This window comes from Gymnoscopelus braueri (assembly GCF_963280865.1).
Source record: "Gymnoscopelus braueri genome assembly, chromosome: 9".
Classification (NCBI taxonomy): domain Eukaryota; kingdom Metazoa; phylum Chordata; class Actinopteri; order Myctophiformes; family Myctophidae; genus Gymnoscopelus; species Gymnoscopelus braueri.
The window spans coordinates 49,484,027-49,490,411 of record NC_137610.1 but is presented as its reverse complement, the minus strand read 5'-3'; positions in this window follow the sequence as shown (position 1 = coordinate 49,490,411).

Here is a 6,385-nt window from a genome sequence, read left to right as displayed (position 1 = left end):
AGGAGTCTCCTTGTCTCTCCAGCTCTTTATAAAACAGAAAATGCATTTTCGTTTCAGTTTCAGTTTCATTTCCAATTTTATCCAATCAGGATAGAGAACTCAATCAGCATATAGATTAAACAAGTGAAATTGGAAGTGATGACACTAAGAAATGAGCGGGCAAAATTGGAACTTGAACACATAGGGTGCGTTCGGAAATTACGCACCGGAGCACACTCGCCTATTAGTTTGTATTGGCCAGTGCGCTCAGTGCTGTATTTTCGAACGCGCCCTATAAAAATGAAGCTTAAAAATGGGTACTTTCTCCTGATTGGCTGAGATTTTGACACCTACCGGAAAATGTATTTTCTGTTTATCAAAGAGGTGGAGAGACGGAGAGACTCCTGTTACTGAACAAACACTCTATAGCAATGATTACTATCAGAATATAGTGCTTTAACCTTTTAACAAAATACTTTTTGTTTTAACCCATCACTTACCCTACCTTTAAGTTTAGGAATAAGGTTACGTTAGGTATAGTTTTACTGAGGTTACGTTTAGGAATAAGGTCAGGTTTTAGGCATAGTTTACTGAGGTTACAGTAAACTATGAATGTTACAGTAAACTAGGAATACCAGGTGAATACCGCTGGATTTGCCCCGGGGCGACTGTGTTTTGGGACGAGCGTTTTGGAATGTCCCATTCCCCAGGTGGACATTGCAGCAGAGTCTGTTACCTCTGTGGAACAGTTAACTTAACAAACAAACACTGTAAGCTTTGTTGTAAACCCTTTCCCGTGAAAGTGTATAATGTTTATTTTGCAATGTTGACAATGCAATGTTATTATTGGTGTGTGGGTTGTGTGAGGGTGCTTTGGCCCCCCTCCCCAAAAAGAAATCTCCTGGATTCTTCTGACAATCCTATGTTGGCAGCCCACTAATGACTGTCAGTGTCTGTGGAGGAGCAGGCCAGCTACAGCAACAGCAGACAGCAGTATCACCAGAAGCTAATATAACTGTCATGAGGTTTAATTAGCAAAGCTAACCAGAGGTACAGCACGGTATTGAGTTGCTCCATTTCTGTGCATGAATGCCAAAATGAGCAGACTTTTTATTTTGTTTTTTGATTTGATTGTTTTGCTAGGCTAAAAAGTTCCAGTACTCTGTGCTTTTTAGATATCTCAATAAAATGATATACTGTAGTGTTGTACACACATCTAAAAACGAGACATCAGATAATGGCTTCTTTTATTTCCCTGAAAAGGAATCAATTAATACGCTTGTCGCTTGTTTATCAAATCGTCAGGGCTTAGATTAGGACGTGACGTATATGTCCTTTCCTTCTTCATGTCACCTACCATGATGTAACGTCTGCCGGTCGCCTCTGAATGACATGTAGACGCACGTGTACGACGGTGTCGCGCGCCTGATATTGCAGATCTACAAGCTACTTATCCAGTTCACCATAGGTCAGTGTATGTCCAGCACAAAATTATTCATTATTCATTCATCGTATAACAAATGTATAACAAATATTGAATCCATAAATACAATATATATATATATATATATATATATATATATATATATATATATATATATATATATATATATATATATATATATATATATATATATATTATTATATTATATTATATTATATTATATTATATTATATTATATTATATGTGTGTGTGTGTGTGTGTGTGTGTGTGTGTGTGTGTGTGTGTGTGTGTGTGTATTTATACACATGTTGTGTGTCCTTTATTTTCCCTGAACCATTTATTTGACAAAGGTTACAATCATTAAAAAATAGTGTTTATTCATACAGATACAAGAAAAGTGGGCACCTCCATGTAAAATGAATCATTAGCACACCTAAATTGACCCTTCAACTTCTTGTTTATGTCCAGAATGACTGGATAAACAGGTTTTGTAGAAATTGTAGAAATAGTAGGCCTTAAAGGAGTAGTTCACCCCAAAAAATATTTATTTTATATCAATTACACTCATGAAGCCTTGAATTCATGGAGATTCACGGCTGAGCCGGTCATCAAATTATTGGCTCAGGAATGCAACAAACACAAAAAAATCGCCATCAATTCAAGGCTTCATGGGGTGTGTACTTGATAGTAAATAAATGATTTTTTGGGGTTTCTATGTTTCTAATCATGTATACTTTACATGGTGGTGGAAAAAGTACTCACATGTTTTACTTAAGTAAAAGCATCAATACTGTCAATGTAGAAATACTGTAAATACTGTTACAAGTAAAAGTCTGGAAATCTAAATTTACTTGTGTAAAAGTACAAAGGTATTGGTATCAAAAGTACTTAAAAATACCAAAAGTAGAAAGTACTCATTATGCAGATGTCCCATTTCACAAGTTTTCAAATGTATACAAATCTTTTGAAAATAGCAGATCTACAAGCTCACAATGTGTCGCATCACGATGCATTGTGAGCTTGTAGATCTGCTATTTTCAAATGGCCGAAATGTATGTAGGGCTGAAGTGGTTAATGTATATTTTGTAATAATAATCAAAATCTACAAAGTAACTACGCCTAACTAAAGTTTTCAAATCATTGTAGTGGAGTAAAAGTACAATATTTGCCTCTGAGATGTAGTGGAGTAGAAGTAAAAGTACAGAAAATTGGAAATACTCCTGTAAAATAAAGTACAGTACTTCAGTAAATGTACTTACAGTAGTTACTTTACGCCACACTTTACATTACTTAAAGGGATAGTTTCTTCTATCTATTAGTCACCCCATGGAGACTTGAATTCATGGATATTTTTTAGTTTTTGTCACATTCCTAAGCCAATAATTTGATGACCAGCAGCAGTTCCGGTAGGAGACACAAAGAGTCTCCTTTGTATCTCCTACCGGAACCGCTGCCTACCGGTCCTCTGGTCATCAAATTATTGTCTTAGGAATGTGACAAAAACTAAAAAATATCCATGAAGTCTCCATGGGGTGACTAATCGATAGAAAATTTGTATTTTTTTGGGGTTAAAGGTATCATGACATTCATTTTCACTTTTTTTATTTTCAATGTTTTATTTGGGGTTTTATGCCCTCAATTACACCCAAAAAAACTGAACTTAGAACATTCAGTGGATTTTCTGTGGTCTGGGGTTTTCTGAATAATTAGGCTGAAAAGTAATCTGAGCTTGGCCCTTCGACAGTGAGGTCACAGTCGATTAATCCCGCCCACTCTCCTCCTAGCCCCTCCCCTCCCCTATCCTTTCCTTTGCGGGGGGCGGAGCAGAGGCGATGATTGACAGGCAAAATCCCTCACCAGCGACACCCGCAGGCAAAGATTTCTTTTTTCATTGCAGTTGAAAAGGCTTTAGAAATGTGAGAGAAAAACACCTGCCATGGATCACTGGAATGGAATTTTCACTTAAAACTTTTTGTACACTTTTGAAGGACCAGGACAAAGACTTTGAATGTGGTGTAAAAGTGAATGTCATTAAACCTTTAACTATCTCTTTAAGACCATTTTCGACCAAATGGCCAATTTCACATCGAGGTTCCCACTCTTCCTTAGTGCCCACTCTTCTTGTATCCATTCATACACACTATTCATGCACTTCTTCAGTGACTTGACTGCATTCCATCATCAAACAGCAGCAGCTTACCTCCCATGGAGGTTTAGAAATGTGACCTCAAATGGCCTATGGCTGTAGTTCTTTATACAAACCACAAGAGGGTGCTGTATGGCAGTAATGTTTGAAGATGAGCGCTTATGTCAAGGTTGACATGTTCCTGAGTTTAACCACAATGACTGACAAGCCAAAGTAAACCCAGTCAATAATATGCACATATTATCATGTTTGCATATTATAACCTAAAACTAATCAAAGGGACAAGCATTTCACTTGTAAGCATAAGCAACAACACATGTTGAACACAAGAGTAAGTAGCCTAAGTCAGTGGTTCTGAACCTTGTCAGGCCGCGACCCCCCAAGATAATCATATTTGAACTGGGGACCCCCCAAAATAATCATATTTGAACTGGGGACCCCCCAAAATAATCATATTTTAACTGGGGACCCCCCACCCTGACAAGCACTTGGAATTGTTGGAGTTCAGGCATTACATTTTGTTTGACTCAGTCCCACAGATAAATATTGTGAAAATAGCAGATCTACAAGCTTACAATGCCTCGCGTTGCGAGGCATTGTAAGCTTGTACTGTAGATAGTCTATTTTCACAGTTTTTGTCTCTGTCTTATACTATTTGACATTTTGGCCAATGTTTGACCACTTTTTATAGCATAGTTTGTTGGTTACTTTTGATGCAGTAATAGCCTTTTTTCTTTTCTTTTTTTCTGAGATATTAAAATTAAAAATCACTTCACTCACTGTCATCTGGGCCCCCCCCCCAAATGGTCCCGACCACAGGTTGAGAACCACTGTGGTAGCCTGCAGGGTGTGTTAATGGATTCTTCTTTTTTTGTCAATAAAGCTTCATCATAAGAGTGCCCTTTAGTTCCACCAGCTAAATGTAGGTCACAGTACATTGAGACTGACAGTAAACATGCCAAGTTCTTCTCCATTAACTTTCCTCTTTGCTTTGCCAAAAGTAATGCATTATTTAACGTTTGTTTCCCAAAAAGCAATGAATTATTGATAATCATTCATCAGCTACCGCTATTTTGTGTGTGTTTGTTTTAATTAGCCGCTATAGCGTTGGGGTAAACTCTTGAAGGAGATCCAGGTGTAATACAATGACGGAGGACAACTGAACTGACCCGCCAAGCAGAAGGCTATACCTGTGCCAAGCATGGCAAGACTCTGGCAGTGTCAAAGTAAGTGAACTTAATTCCCTTTAACCAGTGGTGGAAAGTACATTTACTCAAGTACTGTTCTTAAGTACAATTTTGAGGTACTTTAACTTTACTGGAGTATTTTACATTTCTTATACTTCTACCCAACTGCATCTTAGAGACAAATATTGTACTTAGAATTATTTGAAAACTTAAAAAACATACATTAACCACTTCAACCCTATATATATACTTTGGCTATTTGAAAATAGCAGTTGTGACGCATTGTGAGCTTGTAGATCTGCTATTTTCAAAAGATCTTTATACATTTTATACATTTGAAAATGTACTTACTTTTGGTACTTTAAGTACATTTTGATGTCAATACTTTTGTACTTTTACTCAAGTAAATGTTGAATTCCGGACTTTTACTTATACAGAGTGTTCTACATTGCAGTATTGATACTTTTACGTAAGTAAAAAAAATGAGTACTTTTTCCACCACTGCCTTTAACCTCATTCAACCTGGTGTAACCCTACCTAATTTGGGTGTCAATGTCGTTTTCAAGGTTCAAGTTTTCTTTTTGTGTGTGCGTGCGTGTGTGCGTGTAAAAAAATCTTCTTTCCAATTCATTTGTTGAATTTTTCCTTGGCCTCATCGTTCATAAGCCTTATTGTCTGAGTGAAGTACACGTAAAGCTTATAGGTGAACATCTTCAGCAAATAGCTGATACAAGCTCACAACCTGTCGTGGTGCGGTGCATTGTGAGCTTGTAGATCAGCTATTTTCACTATGTGTCGAACGACAAAGTGTATATACTGTAGGCGTACTTGGTTAATAGGTTACATTCATTAGGGGAAGAATGTCTTCTTAATTCAGGTGTGTTCATTAATATTTCCATATAGGGTGCGTTCGGAAATGCGCACAGGAGCGCACTCTCGTATTAGTTTGTATTGGCCAGTGCGCTCAGTGCTATATATCCGAACGCACCCATAAGCAACATGGGTTCAGTGTGTTTCTTGGGGACATCTGGACAGACAACATGGCTGTCGATGGACATACATTGTGAACTGGCTGTCAATTGCAAAATACAGGGAATGTCTATGACATAGTAGGCCTTTCGCCTGAGTTCTCTCTGATTTGTTACGACTGAGCTGAGCTACATCTAAGAGATTTAAATTTGAGGTGTTGCCTGCTTTTAGAGAGACATTGCATTCTGCTTTCCCATTTAAATGGATTGTTTCTCGTTCAGATGTGTGCTTTTGATTTATCCTTTCAATCCATTCAATCCCGGAACTCATCCGTGCCATTTTAGATTTGAGCTATAACCATTATTTTATACTTTGGCTATTCAAAAATAGCAGATCTACAAGCTCGTAGCGCTATTTTTGAAAAATCTTGAACATTTGTGCAAATCTTTGAATACATATATTTTTGGAAACAACATTTGTGACTCAAATATTTGCTTCACAATTTTTCAAAAAATAGCAGATCTACAAGCTCATATTCTAAAATGACAGAGATGCGTTCCCGGATTGAATGGGTTAAAGGGACACTTCACCCAAAAACAACTTTGTTTCAATGGATTAGTCACCCCATGGAGACTTGAATTCATGGATATTTTTTTAGTT